At 39.1% G+C, this 18,702-nt stretch overlaps 1 long non-coding RNA gene across 3 annotated transcripts in view; it reads right to left on the bottom strand.

Moving 5' to 3' along the window:
• LOC149186458 (uncharacterized) overlaps window positions 1-18,702 on the bottom strand; it is a 267,455-nt gene that overhangs the window by 152,765 nt on the left and 95,988 nt on the right. The gene's annotated exons all lie outside the window — the stretch shown is intronic.

The following is an 18,702-nucleotide window of genomic DNA, read 5'->3' as shown; positions in this document are numbered from 1 at the left end:
GGTTTAGGATTTTTCTTTAAGCAGTTTTGATTAGGGTTTTGTAGTTTTTGTAATTGCAGGACTGCCGTCAAGGTTGATACGCTGACACACTGTGCACAAGCAGCAGATTTCAACACGAACACCAGTTTTCAGCGTGGACGACAAGGGAAAGTCCATCGATTCACAGTCTTGTACGCTGCTCCACGTTTCCAAGCTGCTCCATACACCGCAAACGCACAGCACGGGCCAGGTTAAAGCATTGTTAGTGGAATTTTTGTTTGGACCACCGACTCAGCGTTTTTGGGTCTTACAAATAAAAGAAAATCGTGACCCCTTCTCGCCGCCGTCATTCCTCCATCAAAATTCTGTGAATCCGCATATAATCATCTTAAGTTTCTCAAGTGTTGGCGAGGGAAGACGTCAGGAGTATCCACGCGTTTTGTCAATCACCGCTGGAGAAAGCAGCAGCAATAACCGTTAGCCTCATCGGTTTCACGCGATCAGGACGTTTCATGGCTTGAACCACAGTTACGCAGATCCACGCACCTGCAATGCGAAAGGTAAGCTCCTCCGCAGGCCATCACGCAGGCGGTATTCGTAAATCGCTTCTCTATTTTCTTAAAGTCTCTGCGTGGTGATTTCGGTTGCTGGAGGCTTTCAAAACGATGGCGAATAGATACATAGGCTCAACGCATGAAAACGTCAGTTGCCTCAGCGTGAATATCCGTCTAGGTAAGCGACTGCTATCGTTTTTCTCAGCGCGAGTAAGGAATTTTCATTCACATTCCAGTACAGGGTTTTGATTTCGTTTTAATGACTGCGTAAAATTTGACTTGAGGATTTGTACTTACGGGCCAGGTATTTTCTCAGCGTTCAATCTTTGAGTTTTTTTTTTTTAATCAGGGTTACGTTTTTTTTTTCTTTTGATTCAAAAAATTAGTGTTAGGCGTATTTTTGATTGTTTATTTTTTTTTTTTTAGTTCATGATATATGTATTTACGTAGGTTAATTTTAGATTTAGGTTTTGATTTAAGTTTAGTTTAGGACTTTGTTAGATTTTATATATTTAGATTTTAATTTATGTTTAGAATAGATTTTAGATTTTTTTCAATTTTCATTTTATAATATAATAAGAAATAAAATAAATAAATAAATAAATTTAAAAAAAAAAAAAAAAATTAGGGTTAGGCTTAGATTTAATTTTTCTTTAAATTTTTATTTAAAAAAAAATTAAAATTCGAAAAAAATATAAAAATTGTGGAAAATTATTTTTCCAGATTCAGTGGTTTTCACGCTGAGATCTAAAATTTTCAAGTCGAGATATGAATACGATATCTGGTTAATGATTTATGACTCGTGGTGGTTTAAGGCTTTCATCTTTTCAAATTTTTCAGTTGTTGGATATCGTTTTGGTCATTTTAAAAGCATTGTGATTTAGCTGATGATAGATGATTGTTGTTCATGGTCCATATTTTTATATCATTTAACAAGTAATCGTTTTAACCACAATCTCTCAAGGCACTGGTCTGCTAACTAATCAAATCATTTTAGTGCTTATCTTAATCGTGTCTCGTGTCTCCCAACCAATTGGTCGACAGTTGGTCTCATCATCTCACAAGGACTACCCCCCTTAGCCGCGGGAGACAGGCTTAAACGGAGGGATCGGGGATCAGAGTGACAGCCCCCGGTCTGAGCGTTGTCGTGTTAATTTGCGCGACAACAAAACTTTTCAAGAAGATAGAAGGACACTAGTGTTAAAGAAATGAGGGACACTAGTTTGTATCCCTTGCTCTCTTTGAATCCACATCCATCTCTTTGCTTCCAAGGACTTTTACTCCTAGAATCCATTAGCCCGAGATTGAGAAAGGCACTAGTATTATTTCCTGTGCCAATTTTTTAAAACCAAAAATATTTCTTATTTTATTTATTTTAGGGTTAATTAGGCTTTATTTGCAGCAAAATCATATATTTTCAACATTATTGGTATTGGACGCAATGTTGAGAAAATCGTGATCGGGATTAAATCTGCGCGGGGAACAAATCGGAAAAAATCGGAATTATCGGGAAAAAATCAGGAAAAAATCGTTTGGTACAAAAATATTCATTTTTTTTCAATTTTTTTAATAGATCTAAACCATCTACAACATAAAATAAATACATTGACACATAAATATGATAAAAAAAAAACTAATATATAAGATGTTTAATATCATTTCTAACGCTAAAATCACACATAACATTGAATCATGTCATGAATAGTAAGTCCTGACTCCTGTGTCCCAACTCAGCCTCAAAATATCAACAAAAATATGATAATGGATCTCATCATGTCATAATGTCATATACAATAAAATGAAAGTCTAATCCTATTGATTTTCTCTGCCCCTCTTGCGAGAAAATGCCACAGCTTTCCCTTTCCCTCTAGATGTAGATGTTGGTGCTTGTGCTGGTGGAGATGGCAGTGGAGTCTGATGTGCTCTAGAAGCTGAAGAACTAGAAGTAGGAGCTATAGGAGGTAGACCACATCCTCTACTGGTGGCAGGGGTAGCCCGGGCAAGTGGTGTCACCTGGAAACATTACAATCTCCTAATCCTGAAATCCTGAAAAACTGATAAGTCTGTTGGATTTTAAATGAAATCTAAAATTCTACTTTCTCCATATGAAATCCAATGAGGCTAAAACCACTCTCAAACATCCTGAGTCATTTCATGGTAATGTTAAAAATTTAAGTAAAAGGATGAAAAGGAAGATTAAGGAGAATGTCACTTTTACTTTAAGAATTTAACATTACCATGAATAGCATATCCATACTAGGGCCTAGACTTGATCATTAAACTGCCCCACTCAAAAATTATTTGTTTCTTTCAAAAACAAATTGCATGAAAAAACCCAAAAAAACGTTATAAAACTATGTTGTCGCGACCCCCGGCGATTTTTTAAGTTTTTATCGCGATTTTTCCGTTTTTATCGCGATTTTTTCATAAAATCGCCATTTTTTCAATAAAAATCGGCAAAAAAATCCGGCAAATTTTTCGTTTAATTATCGCGATTTTATCGACAGAGGGAAAAAATTGTGATTTTTTCATTTTATCGCGATTTTCACAACACTGCTTGGACGTCATTGTCGTAGGGTCAGGGTTTGTTTGCCACTGATTGGAAAAGAAAAATTATCAATTTATATGTATTTTTCAGCCATGAATTAGGGTTGACGTCTAGGGTTTATGGTTTTGTTATACATATTTGTACCACCAAGAACTTACTATAATTCATTCTATCCTTTACTCATTAATTAGCTCTAGTTTCACACTTCTTTATCATAGATTCCATGCCATTTTCTTATTTTTGTTATAAATTATTTGTTTGCTGCAATTTCTTATTCAAAACCCTAGTTTATGACAGCCAAATATAATTTCTTAATTGTATGTGTTTGGGAGCTTATTTGACCCTTCATTAGTTGACCTAACCATCAAGATTGAGTCATAGTAAACCTTGAACTCACACTCTTGGAATTATACCTTGATTAAACTAAATCCTAAATATTATATTCTTATTCCCATCTGAATCTTGTTGTATAACCCTTGGGGGCATTTAGCTTAAGTTAAATTGAGTTACATGATCCCTAAGATCTACTAGGGAGGCCTCCCTTGTGGTGGATTGTGTCAATCACTGAGACGAGGGGAGTTGTTGATGAGATGACAGTGGTAACACTCCCATTGTTGCGCTCAATCTAGGTTGCTTAGTGAGGTTTTGCACTAAGGTGATAGATTTTCCAATAACAAGCCCCAACAATAGTTGACTAACATTTAGAAGCTAGTTGGTGTATGTGTTTATAATTTATAGGTAAACCTTAACTCTCTAAACAAATTTATTGAAGGAACCAAGTAGCTCTCTTTTGCAAACATTAAGTTGCATTTGCCTTACTAAGAACATCGTGCAAAGCCTATCTTTTATGTCATAGAGTTTTATATACTTTGGTTAGAATAGGATATTGTATAGTTAGTTTTAGACAATCATAACAATGATATATGGGAAATTACTTGGAGGATATTGTCAAGAATCAACAAACACACCCTTCAAGGGAAATTTTGTTGAATAGATTAGTATTTCTCTATCACACAGATAGAGAACTAAACTATAGACTTGACTAATTTCACAAGCACTTTGTTTATTAATTCTAATATCCTGATTCACAATAAAAATAAAAGTTGTAGGAAGTACACTCAAAGTTAACTCAAGTATTTCCATTTCCCTAGTATTCATTAAACTCCTTAAAAGTTTGTTTAGAAAGCCTCCAATGTTTGTTAGGTTTAGTCATACATCTCATGCAAACCATGCCACTTACCTAGCCTAATCAAATTTGTTTCATTTTATTGCTTTTGACCCAAATTGGATCATTATATAATTTGTCATCCAATCTCAAGGCTTTCAAAGTGGAAAAATCGAAGGAATCAACGTACAGGAACAAATTTAGTGGCAATACCCAATTTATAGAATTAGGGTTTGAAGCCTTTCGGGACCAATTCAAGGCCTTACATGATGTGTTTTGGGGTAAAACTTTGTCACTAAAGTGTCAAACCCTATGACGCTATTCTACACACACAGACATTTCCAACAATCCAACAACGACATCAACCAGAGGTTGGAATCAAAAGTTATGCCTCTAGGAAGTTGACTCATCATGATTAACCACCATAATTTCAAAGGATGCCACGTCAACCCCCATTACTCGAGGAAAAGGGTCTAGCCGCGTGGAAACTATGAAGAAGACTCTTGAAGGGTCAAAATTGTAACTCTAGTTCAAAGTTGAAGGAGTCAAACTTAACCCCCAAAAAGTTTCCATTCTATTCTAGTACATTTTGTTCATAGTAGAACAAAGTAGTTGAGAGTGCATAAAGAGAGAGAGAGAGAAGAACAAAGGGGGATTGTGTTATGTAGTAGCCCACAGGCCACAAGTCTCAAGTAACTCCATAGAGAGTATCTTCTTTATATTTGCAACATTTCCATTCAAACAAAAGAGAGCAAAGCAGGCTCACCTTCCAAGTGGGTTTTCTCCACAAAGGGTTTCCCATATCCTATCTTGGTGTTCATTTTTAAGGGTGTGTGTGTGTATTTCACTATTCTCTATTTTTCACATTTTATCTATTGCAAGCATGAGAAAAAACCCAATAATTAATAAATCTAGAAATTTAAGGAAAAGCAACCCTCAACCTATATTTATCAGATCTATTGTGACAAACTATCCAGTGGAATATCCACAACAGTTTACAGATCAGCTTTAGCCTAATCAAAAACACATGTTAATAAGTACTTAATATTTCATTTACAAAAAAAATTGGGGTTAATGTTTGTTTCGAACATGTTGTACTCTCTTCTAAAAGTCCTTTCCACTTAACTGGAATTTAGAAAATCAATCTACTCACAAAATCACAATATTATTGTTCCAACTTCAATGGCTGACCTCAAGCTTTAAATTGGAACATCTATGGTCGAATTGAAAGCTCCAAAACAAAACAAGCAATGGCCCAGGTACAAGCCATATAAAAATGGTGCTTTGTTTCTCATCAAATGACAAAGAATCAACAAAATTATATGCAACAAATGAATGTAGAAAAAAATTGACTCCATTTGTGATATACTAGGGTAATTTCTGCACTAGGGTTTCCTATAGCAGTTAATTCTCTTTTTCTAACACAGTCGCTAAACTTAGTCCAATCAACAATGCAATCAATATAATGTCATTCAATGGCTCAACAGCAGTGCAATAATATGGATCAAACAATACATTGGTCATTAAATAATTCAATTTTCCACAATCATGGTTCCACAATAATAGGATGATAGTCCATATAAATCAATTCAATTTTTCATAATTATGGTTCCACAATAGTGTGACAGCAATTCATATAAATTAACTATTTATTCCAGTCAACTGAATTTTCACGCCCAACAAAACATATTGTTCTTATTGTTGAAATTTCTAAGTCTAACCCATTAGAAATTATTCCTGTACTATCTGGTTTATTTCACCTACTTGTTTAATTACTTGACAAGTTATTTAACCATATAAATACTGAAATAAACACAAATGCAGTCTCAACCATCTACAGATCATCAACTGAAAGAAATAGACAAACACACAAGGGACACCGTTATTTTTGGACAATCGTCCCCGGAAAAACCCAACTTGGGAAAATCGGTGCAACAGTTCTGAGGGTTTTATTATTAAGCAGCTTTCTTGAGTACAACTAGGTGCCAAAATGGCTCACTCGACAAAGAAATCAATCTAGCAGTAATACCTCTCTTCGGAGGCAGATATTTGGCAAGTCTGCTCCACGAAAATCTCTCCAACGCCTCTCTAAGCCTCTACGTCAACCCTCCTGGCCTCTGCGTCAGCCTCGAAGCCTCTGCGTCAGCCTACAGATACACTGCGTTGGCTCTCTGGCCCTCTGCGTCACTCACGCAGGCCCTCTAGCCCTCTGCGCAATCACTCTGGCCCTATGCGTGGCTCCTGATGGCTCTGTGTAGCCTTCTCTGCCTCTGCGCTGGTCCTTCACCACTATCTCTACCTCTCTACTATGCACTCACTACCCCTTGCTGCAACTTAGATCACTTGTTCGATTTCTCTCAGCAAACCCCGCTCCAGAAAATCGAACTGACTAATCAATCTTGGTGTGTCTTCAACTGACCCTTAAGCCTCCTCTTATACTTTTTATGTTGAGTCTTCAACAGCCGAGATTACATCTCTAATCAATGGCTAAGATTAGAATCTTAGATTTGGCTTGATCCATGTCATTTAGAACCTTCTCACCCAGTTTTATACTAATACCCATTAATATTTTTATTTTCCTAAGTTTAGACTTAGGAACCCATTAAAAATATTAATTATTTTAATATCTCTCTAACTGGATGGAATTTCCCCAAACCATTTCTGGGTCTTGGAGATCTCATGTGATTTAGCCTCTCCACCAATTTTCATGGCTAGAGCACATCCGATGCTACCCCAAATCAACACTCCCTCTTAGCGAGGAATGTGCTCTAGTAATGCTCCACCACTGAACATCACTCTGATCATCCAGCACCAGTACCTGTGCTGATGTTTGGCCTTGCTGCCCAACATCCTCTGCACTGTTGCCTCCTATGCTGCTACCCATGGCTCTACCACTGCCACTACTACATCTATATTGTAACTCCCTCTGCATCCGTGTTGTTGTTGGTCCTTCTCCCAACACTGCATATGCACTGCAGCCCTCTCTCATCATGCTGCATCGTGTTGCCCATAGCACTACCACTGCTACTGTTGCACTGCAACTCAGTTACTAAGACGATGGTAACTGATCTACCCAACTACTGACATCCTTGTCAGGCTAGAAGCCCTCCTGATGTTGAAGCTCTCTTTGTTGTTATCCTGTGCTCCCTCTGCTGCTATCCTGTGCTCCCTCTGCTGCCTATGCGCTGCTGCAACAACTTTGTGCCTCTCAAACTGCTGCAAACACCTATGTGCCTTCCTGCACTGCTACAACCTCCTCTGTGCCTCTTGCACTGCTGCAAACACCTATGTGCCTTCCTGTACTGCTACAACCTCCTCTGTGCCTCTCGCACTGCTGCAACCCCCACTGCACTGCTACAGATCCCTGCACTCTAGCACTGTTATGCCGCTCCATCTGCATCTTGCTTTTACCGAAATTCGTCATCCTGCTACTGTCTCATGGGGCTCCCATAGCCGGATATGATCCAAGAGTTTGGGTACCTCAAGGATCCTGCCCCACATCTCCTGTAGTCCTCCTGACTACCGCTCGATGTCACCTCACCTCTTCTCTAGAGGTACATGAGCACTCATGGCACAATCATCATCATCCTCCACTTCCTTCTCCGCCTTAGTCGACGCTACCTTGGAGTCAGAAGCCTCTCCCTTATTCTTCTTCCTGGGACACTGGGTTGCATAATGGCCCAGCTCCCCACAATTGAAGCACTTTATCTTGGAGATGTCTTCCTTCTTCCTCTTCCCTTGTTGTCCCGTACATGCCAGAGCCGCATCCTCTTCCTCTTCTTTCTTGATTCGACCTCCTTTGTTGCTACTTCCCACCTTGGTCAGCCGTCTGATCTCTTCTTGGTGAAGAGTTGCCCACAATTCTTCCCAATTTGGAAGATTCACTCTGCCCAAAATGATGCTTTGGACGAATGTTTCCCACTCCTCAGAGACTACATTCAGGGCAATCCTCACCATTAACTCCTGATCGCGTGGCCCCTATGGAAGTAAGTTGGTCCCGAATCTCCTGCAACCTGCTCAGGAAGTGATCTATCTGATCCCCCTTCTACATCTGATACAACCGTAGCTGATTCTCCAATAGCATCTTCCTCTGCACAGAAGTGCCCTAATACAATGTCGTCAAGGTATCCCACATCTCCTTTGTCGTATTCTTCTCGACAATATGCTGAACTACATGATCCTTGACCCCATCAAGGATTATGCACTTTGCCTTGGCCATTGCATCCTCATACCTTTCGTTATCAATTGGGTCGATTGGGATAGCCACGGTTCTCAAGGAAAAAGCCTTGATGCAATGTCTATCCATAACAGACAGGATCCTAGCCTTCCAGATGACAAAGTTGGACGCCCCGTCCAGTCTGCCCTGATCCCTCAATCCGTTCATTGCCATCTTTGCTCTTCTTTTGGACTCCCTCTGAGTCTCTACTTCTCTCTTGGAAGTTCTCTAGAATCCTTTTGAGTCTCGATTTCCCAGAGGAAAATCCTCTCCTAAACTCCCTCTGAGTCTCGATTTCTCTCCTGGAAATCCCTCTGCCAACAGTCGAATCGCACCTCTCTGATCCCCTTTGCTCCTACAACACTAATCTGGATTTCTTGGCTAGAAATCCGCCTAGGTAGCAACTCCCTTCTACCTAGGTTATGTACTGTTAGGTATTGTTTTGCTTCGACAACGACAGCATGTTGGCATTATGATACAGGTATGACAACAGTGTTGTCCTTGATGGCAACTCTCTCAGATGAAAGATCACAGTATAAACAGCGAGAATGAAGAAAGAAAGGTATACACAGGTTCACTATATACCAAGTCGCGTATACACGCAGGTTCACTATATACAAAGTCACGTATACGAAAAAGTATACGCAGGTTCACTATATACCAAGTCGCATATACACACAGGTTCACTATATACAAAGGCACGTATAACATACGCACTTTCACAGAAGGAAAGGCGCGTACGTGTTGGAAAACTAAGTTTTGGTCCGTGGTATTTGGTCCAAGGTATTGACCCCAGGTATTGGGTCCAAGGTATCGGTCCTACGTGGTTTTGGACCATGGTATTGAGAGAGGCCAAAACCTATATAAGGAGAAGAAGATCATTAGGCCAAAGTGCAAGTGTGCAAGTGATGAATATCTGATGAAGTGTGAGATTTGGTATGTAGGTTATGGGTATGTGACGCTTTGCTAAGGATGCACCTATGTGGCAAATGAAGGTTGATGGATCGGGATCATGAAGACTAAAATGCATTATCATTATATGGTATGGTCATGAATAGTTCAAATCTGAATACTGACGCATGTCTTATCCTTTATATCTGATGATCTGGGTATATCTGAAGTAGAAAATTGCAGCGAAGGTATAAGTAATTATTTTCAGATCTGTACGCTGGTTCCCTTTGGTGAAAGGGCGTATACATGCTGGTTCGACACAACCAAGTAGCGTATACATTATGAGATTTGATATTTGAGGTTTTTGTTGGTTCTAGAGGTTGTTGCGGAGTTCTGGGTTCTGCTCTATGTTCTCGTGACTGTGTTTTAATGACAGGGTTTCAGTGATTCAGTTGTTGGGTGATTCAAAGATTGATGATGCAGATATAGTTGATGGTTGTATTGCAGTGGTGATTGATTTTGTATTGATGGATCCAGTCTGAAAATTTATGAAACGTGGTCCCTGGAAGAAAAGAGAAGTAGCCTTCTGTAGGTCGGTGCCTACGTACCAGTAAATATATCTGCTAGTACAAGAGCTAGGGAGTTGTAGCTCCCTTCTAGTAGAAGCTGGAGAACGAGAGAAGGTTGTAGCCTTCTGCAGGTGGGTGCCTGCGTACTGGTCTGAGTCTGCTCCAGTACAAGATTGTAAACAGGTTTTTCTTATCTTAAAGAAAACAACAGCAGGTGGTTTTTGTCCCACATTGGGTTTCCACCTTATATCATGGTGTTCATGTGTATCTCTTATGTGTGATGATCTGTTTTGTTTTTACTGCACCTAATTACTGTTTATATGGTTAATGATGTTCTGATGCACTGATTAAAGATCAACATATGATGAATTAAGTGAATCATAAGTTTGCTAGATATACGCTAGTTGCATTAAACATAGTTGCATGTACACGCGGGTTCCCTTAACTGAAGTAGCGTATATGAATCTGATTATGGAAATGAAAAAATTATTGATTTGCTAATTCTAATTCACCCCCCCCCCTCTCAGTATTATTTCCAACAATTGGTATCAGAGCAGGTCCTTCAGAAGAAGCTTGATCGCTTGAAGGAAGATCCATCATCATGAGTAATCAAGAAAGAGAGGGATCCATCAGACCACCAATCTTCGATGGGAGCAATTTTGTTTACTGGAAGACAAGAACCACAACCTATCTACAAGCGCTTGGAACAGATATTTGGGAAATCATGGAAGGAAGATATACATTTCCATCAACAATTCCTACAAATACAGCAGGTAGAAAGCAATATCAAATCAATGCCAAAGTTGTTACTATCTTATTGGCAAGTTTGTCAAAATCAGAGTTTGTCAAGGTCATGCAACTCAAATCAGCCAAAGAAATATGGGACAAAATCATTCTAAGCTATGAAGGAGATGCTCAAGTAAAACGTGCTAAGCTTCAAACTCTCAGAATTCAGTATGAAACTCTTAAGATGCATAGTGATGAAAGCATAGCTAATTACTTCCTACGTATAGATGAGATTGTCAATTGTATGAAGAATTTGGGTGAAGAAATTAAGGAAGTTGTCTTAGTTGAGAAAGTTTTGAGATCCTTGTCTGCTAAATTTGAACCCAAAGTGTCTGCCATAGAAGAAAAGCAGGATCTGCAGAATATCACTATGACGCAGCTTCACGGAATCTTAACTGCTTTTGAAATGAGAAAAGGAGGACCATCAGATATGAGAGAAGCCGCATTTAAAGTATCAACAAAGGGAAAAGAAAAACTCAATGAATCAGGATACATTTCAGAAGAAGAATATGAGGTAAATTTTGTCAAGAAGCTTCAACAGGGATCTGGAAGGTTCAAAGGTAAGCTACCTTTCAAATGTTTTTCTTGTGGTAGAGTTGGTCATTACGCTGCTAGATGCCCTCATAACAAAGGAAAGATGTCTGAAGAAGGTAATAGAAGTTATTATACTCATGATAATAGTGATGACTCATCCAATAGTGATGAAGATAATCAAGAAATTAAACTTCTCATGGCATATGAAAATAATGACGTAGAAAAAGAAGAAGTTACCAGATTAAAAGTTCAGCTGGAGACAGTAACCAGAGTAAGGGAGCAGCTGCAGGATGTAGTAAAAGATCAGAGCATAACAATCTAGAGACTTGAATCTAAGATCCTCTCTCTAAAAGAAGATCTTGAAGAATCAAAGAAGCAAAATGAAGAAGCTCTTGAAGAACAAGAACATGAAGTGCTCGAATTAAGGCAACAAGTGGAAAAACGAAGAAACGCTGAAGAAAGCATAAAGAAGCAATATCTGGAAAAGGAAGAACAACAACAGGTTGAGGTAAATATCTTAAAAGGTAAATTAGAAGAAAATGATAAACTATTACGATTTCAAGACAGTACTAAGATTTTGGATGATATTCTTAGTAGTCAAAGATCCCCTGCTATCAAAACTAGTCTTGGTTTTTATGAAACTGTTGAAGGTGAATTAGCTCACAAGGTGAGGCAAGGAACTATAATTCAAAACCTCAAATGCTCAACAAGGAGATAAGAGGTCAACCCCAGCAACAACCAAGGAAAGAAATTCTTCAAAGAAAATCTTTTGCTCCTAATTGTGGAAGTGATAGACGATTTTTTCCTCCGATGAATAATGTTGAATGTTATGAATTTCATAATCTTGGACATGTTGCAATGAGATGCAGAAGTAGAATGGTTCAAGACCATCACATAGAAATATCATCACGTTCCAGGTACTTTAAGGGATATTCTTTTACTTGCAATATGTTTGGTCACAAAGCTATTGATTGCAATAAAAGGAATATGAAACATGTAAGATGTTATGCATGTAACAAGTTTGGACATCAAGTAAAGGAATGCAGAAGCAAAATTCGGACACCAAAGCAAAAGGAGCATACATCATCTCAATCCTAGGTATTGAAGAAGACAGAGTTATTGTCAAAAAGATGTGGCATAACTGAGTTAACAGACATAAAAGACCCAGGGGAAGCTGAAAGTGTAAACCTTCAATATTCCAATTTGCATATGCAGCGATTATGAAGAGAACTCGCGTATATACACGAGTTAAAGGCTGCAGAGTCGCGTATATGGAGCTCTGAAGAAAAAGCTGCAGAACAAATTCAGGAGAAGAAGTTTGATATGGTACGGTCATGGTATATGTTGGTTGGCACAGGTTCAGGGGGAGCATATGCTTCGAATAATGCATTGTTGGCATTATGGTTAGAAGTATTTGGTGATGATGCTTATGTGGCTAAATGATACATCTTGCTACTTATTGTTGGTTGGCCAAGAGAATGGTATTGCATGTTACAGGTCTGGATGCTGATGACAGATGCTTATGGTGCAGATCATATATGGTGTACGATAGTTGCTAATGACTATCATGGTCTTGTTTAGATTGTTGGTCTTTGTTATAAAAGTCATGAACATCATTTGGTGTAAAGGTCTTGCAAAGACCTAATTTGTACCCCAAATATGCATGGGAAGGATGATGTAATAATTTATATTTTCAATCATGTATAAACATTTGGTATACCCCACTTGGTTGGGTGGATGAGTCAAAATGGTGTATCCCCACTTAGTTGGGATATTGATGAATGTATGAGTCATTGGTGATAGGAAGGTCATACTCACTTAATTGAGTTGTAGAGTCATGTTATTCTTTCGGAAAAATATTTTTGCAAACTCAGCATGTGCTCAGGGGGAGCATGGACGGATTGATACATCTTAGCATGTACAAAGGGGGGAGCTCAACCAGAGATTTCAGCATGTACTCAAGGGGAGTATGGACAGCAGAATTTATATCAAGGGAGAGAATATCTTGGTCCGCCCTTTGCCCTTGATGTCAAAGGGGGAGAGTGACTTGGTGTGGTTGTTGTTATCAAGTCCAAAGGGGGAGATTGTTGGCATTATGATACAGGTATGACACAAGTGTTGTCCTTGATGGCAACTCTCTCAAATGATAGATCACAGTATAAACAGCAAGAATGAAGAAAGAAAGGTATACGCAGGTTCACTATATACCAAGTCACGTATACACGCAGGTTCACTATATACAAAGTCGCGTATACGAAAAGGTATACGCAGGTTCACTATATACCAAGTCGCGTATACACGCAGGTTCACTATATACAAAGGCGCGTATAACATACACACGCACTTTCACAGAAGGAAAGGCGCGTACATGTTGGAAAACTAAGTTTTGGTCCATGGTATTTTGGTATTGGTCCATGGTATTTGGTCCGAGGTATTGACCCCAGGTATTGGGTCCAAGGTATCGATCCTACGTGGTTTTGGACCATGGTATTGAGAGAGGCCTAAACCTATATAAGGAGAAGAAGATCATTAGGCCAAAGTGAAAGTGTGCAAGTGATGAATATCTGATGAAGTGTGAGATCTGGTATGCAGGTTATGGGTATGTGATGCTTTGCTAAGGATGCACCTATGTGGCAAATGAAGGTTGATGGACCGGGATCATGAAGACTAAAATGCATTATCATTATATGGTATGATCATGAATAGTTCAAATCTAAATACAGATGCATGTCTTATCCTTTATATCTAATGATCTGGGTATATCTGAAGTAGAAAATTGCAGCGAAGGTATAAGTAATTATTTTCAGATCTGTACACTAGTTCCCTTTGGTGAAAGGGCGTATACACGCTAGTTCGACACATCCAAGTAGCGTATACATTATGAGATTTGATATTTGAGGTTGCAGTTGGTTCTAGTGGTTGTTGCAGAGTTCTGGGTTCTGCTCTGTGTTTTGGTGACTGTGTTTTACTGACAGGGTTTCAATGATTCAGTTGTTGGGTGATTCAAAGATTGATGATGCAGATATAGTTGATGGTTGTATTGCAGTGGTGATTGATTTTGTATTGATGGATCCAGTCTGAAAATTTATGAAACGTGGTCCCTAGAAGAAAAGAGAAGGTCGTAGCCTTCTGTAGGTCGGCACCTATGTACTAGTAAATATATCAGCTAGTACAAGAGCTAGGGGGTTGTAGCTCCCTTCCAGTAGAAGCTGGAGAACAAGAGAAGGTTGTAGCCTTCTGCAGGTGGGTGCCTGCGTACCAGTATGAGTCTGTGCTAGTACAAGATTGTAAACAGGTTTTTCTTATCTTAAAGAAAACAGCAGCAGGTGGTTTTTGTCCCGCATTGGGTTTCCACCTTATATCATGGTGTTCATGTGTGTCTCTTATGTGTGATGATCTGTTCTGTTTTTACTGCACCTGATTACTGTTTATATGGTTAATGATGTTCTGATGCACTGATTAAAGATCAACATATGATGAATTAACTGAATCATAAGTTTGTTGGATATACGCTAGTTGCATTAAACACAGTTGCATGTACACGCGGGTTCCCTTAACTGAAGTAGAGTATATGAATCTGATTATGAAAATTAAAAAAATTATTGATTTGCTAAACTGATTCACCCCCCCAGTATTATTTCCAACTCAGCAACCCACTAACTTCACAATCCACAATCTGCCCACAGCTTCCTAGGCCCCAGCGGCTGAAGAAACTGAGCCTCTTAGCTCTGCGCAATCCCGGCAAGGCTGATTCACTCCTCTAGCCAACGTCGTCACTCCTACCTGGCTAAGTAGGATGACATGGCTCCTCGTGAGCCTCTTTAGCCTTCCTCTACCTCTGCGCTAGCCCTCTCTCTGGCTCGAAATGATGACGCGGGCCCTCTTCGTCACTCCCTCTCTGTTGCCTTCTGCTTAGGAACAGCTTTGTCTCTCAGCAAAGTTGTTTCTACTGCAAATCTTCTGATTAAGCTAGTGCCTTCAGTTCTCCTGTGATCTGCAACGCTTTGATACCATGTTGAAATTTCTTTGGTCTAACCTGTTAGAAATTCTTCCTGCACTATCTCCTTTATTTCACCTACTTGTTTAATTACTTAACAAGTTATTTAACCATATAAATACTGAAATAAACACAAATGCAATCTCAACCATCTATAGATCATCAACTGAAAGAAATAGACAAACACACAAGGGATGTCGTTATTTTTGGACAATCGTCCCCGAAAAAACCCAACTTGAGAAAACCGTTGTAGCAGTTCTGAGGGTTTTATTATTAAGTAGCTTTCTTGAGTACAATTGGGTGCCAAACTGGCTCACCCGACAGAGAAATCAATCTGGCAGTAATACCTCTCTTCGGAAGCAGATATTCGACAAGTCTGCTCCATGAAAATCTCTCCAATGCCTCTCTGAGGCTCTGCGTCAGCCCTCCTGGCCTCTACATCAGCCTAGAACCCTCTGCGTCAGCCTACAGATGCTCTGTGCTGGCTCTTTGGCCCTTTGCGTCACTCACGCAGGCCCTCTGGCCCTCTGCACAGTCACTCTAGCCCTCTGTGTGGCTCCTGTTGGCTCTGCGTAGCCTTCTCTGCCTCTGCGCTGGTCCTTCGGCACTGTCTCTGCCTCTCTGCTATGCACTCACTACCCCTTGCTACAACTCAGATCACTCGTTTGATTTCTCTCAGCAAACCCCGCTCCAGAAAATCGAATTGACTGATCAATCTTGATGTGTCTCCAACTGACCCTCAAGCCTCCTCTTATATTTTTTTTTGTTGAGTCTTCAACGGCTAAGATTACATCTCTAATCAACGGCTAAGATTAGATTTGGCTTGATCCATGTCATTTAGAACCTTCTCACCCAGTTTTATATTAATACCCATTAATATTTTTATTTTCCTAAGTTTAGACTTAGGAACCCATTAAAAATATTAATTATTTTAATCTCTCTCTAACCGAGTGGAATTTTCCCAAACCATTTCTGAGTCTTGGAGATATCATGTGCTTTAGCCTCTCCACCAATTTTCATGACTAGAGCACATCTGATGCTACCCCAAATCAACACTTATTTGAAATTTTCTAGAAATTAACAGGCCCGACTTCCTTCCTATTATTAATTCCTAACCATTATAGAATAATTCAAGCTTACATGGTATGGTCCTCTAGTCATGCGTTGGTATCATTCCTTCATAATGCACTGAGGTCTCCGTCAAATCCGTTTGGAACTTCAAACCAGGGCTGAATCGTCAAGCCAACGATTCATACAGCGCTTACTCCTCGTTTTGCCCAAGAGCTTTCGTTTGCCCAGAGGATCATTGTGGCTAATCTCTCCCCTTACAGAGCATCTAGAATAGATTGCACTAGGGTTCAACTGTACCAGAATTACACTAATTTCCACAACCCATACTATTTAAGGGGACTCACTTTCGACTGTGTTTTGGGGCAGTCTTGTTAGATCATGGACTAGTGTTCCCTTTGCACCTTGGTTCAGAAAGAACTATACGAGCCAGAAGAAAACCCACGCTATTTTTCAAGTGGTGTTCCCTGTGCCGATCACAGAGAATGTGCATTCCTTCTATTGAATTTCTTGTGCAAAAACAAGCTCAAAAGAGACCACCGTTGCCTTCTACAAATGAAATCCCTGCGCCAAACAAACTCAAAGAGACCAATAAAATTCACTGCCTTCTATAAATGAACTCATGTGCCCAGAACAGAATGAAGAAAATAGAAAGAATGTCAACTGGGTGGAATCTTTCACCACCGAAATTGGCAAAGAAAACAGGGTCTTAAAACCCTCAGAGCTAATGCTAAAGAAACAAATGAGATGATCCACACTTGATGCTCCAAATGAATCCAATCCTCCTTTATTTATAGGCTTCCTTGAGGGGTTTCATCTTCATAAATGGTTGAGTAAATCTTACTCAAAACCCCAATTCTGGGATTTTCGCCTAGCTGCCACAAAACTTTCCCATCGATGCGTATTTTTTAGGGTTTTTCCCCTTTTTAGGTGGACTATAGCCTACGGGGATGGATAGGCTAGTGAGTCCTATTTGTCCTCAATTCATTGAGGACATTACACCATTGCTTGGAATGCACGGAAATTTCATTAATTAAAAGGGGTTGTAAAAATGCAAAGCTATTACTCTTTGGTACGTACATAAAAGGATAAAAGAGATGTTTGTTACAAATGCAAATATCCAACTAACTTCAAGAGACAAGCAATTTTCTAGTGAAAATAAAAAATGATGATAAAACTTCAAAGCATCGGGTTCAGAAGTTGTAAGAATGGCAAACAATATAATACAAAATATTGAAAATCCATGATAGCATTTCTATTTCTCCCAAGAAAAGGAAGTTGCCAAAAGTGTGTTATCGAAACCGAATTGGTTCCGGCAAAATCGGCTGGTCCGATAAGTTTGGAGGCAAAACCGGTCTGAATCGGCCTATTTCACTGAACCGGTTGTTTCAAGACCAGTTTTGTGCAAGAAAAAAATCTGCCTTTTTTTATTTTTTTATTTTTTAGTTAGTTGGCATACTTCTTACTCTCCCCTAGGCTAGCCTAATATTTAACCTTGTGGCCCTTAGCCTAATAATCAAGCCTATGGCCCTAGTATTGCTATGCAATTCATGGTAAAAGTGACATTTTCCTTAAATTTTCATTTTCATCCTTTTACTTAAATTTTTAACATTACCATGAAATGACTCAGGATGTTTGAGAGTGGTTCCAACCTCATTGGATTTCATATGGAGAAAGTAGAATTTTAGATTTCACTCAAAATCCAGCAGACTTAACAGTTTTTCAGGATTTCAGGATTGGGGGGATTGCAACGTTTCCATTGGATTTTGTCATGTACGAGGGTATGGAGCTAGTATTTAATAAAGAGCACCAAGCCCTCTATGTACTTTGATGATAGTGGCATTGGTTGTCGAACTCCTCTACCATGACTCTACTAAAAATGTACCCATCACTCAAACAAAATCTTGACATGACATGCTACGTTTTTTCTATCTTATTTTAATGCCTAAATGGTTATATTGATGGCAAAGACCCCAATATAGGCAATGATTTTGATGATATGTAGGCATTTGTTGTAGCACAATTTTTATGGATGCTAAAGGCCATCTAGAGCCTATTTGTTGATGTATTTTCAGTTCAGAGATGGATTGCACTCGATGCTATTTTGGTTATGTGCACCCTTACATGCTATGTAAATGAAAACTTTTGCATATTTGTATATAAATGATTTGGATTCATATGGATGCAAATGAATATATATGTTTTTTCTTTAAAATATGCATATTTTATGTGTTTTTGGTTAACCAGATTTTTACCAGTTCCAGTCTGGTTCCGACCAGTTCCTGGTCCACAAGATTTTTCGGTTCGATCACCGGTTCAGTTCTGATAACATTGGCTACAACATTCTATTGTATTCCTCTTGTTTTGCTTATTACAAATTCTAATCTAAAAAATT

This window comes from Pinus tabuliformis, chromosome 3_1, assembly GCF_031772625.1.
Source record: "Pinus tabuliformis cultivar Carrire ecotype Pingquan chromosome 3_1, CPIR1, whole genome shotgun sequence".
Taxonomy (NCBI): domain Eukaryota; kingdom Viridiplantae; phylum Streptophyta; class Pinopsida; order Pinales; family Pinaceae; genus Pinus; species Pinus tabuliformis.
The sequence above is the reverse complement of the archived record's forward strand: the minus strand, read 5'-3'. Positions and strand labels throughout refer to the sequence as shown.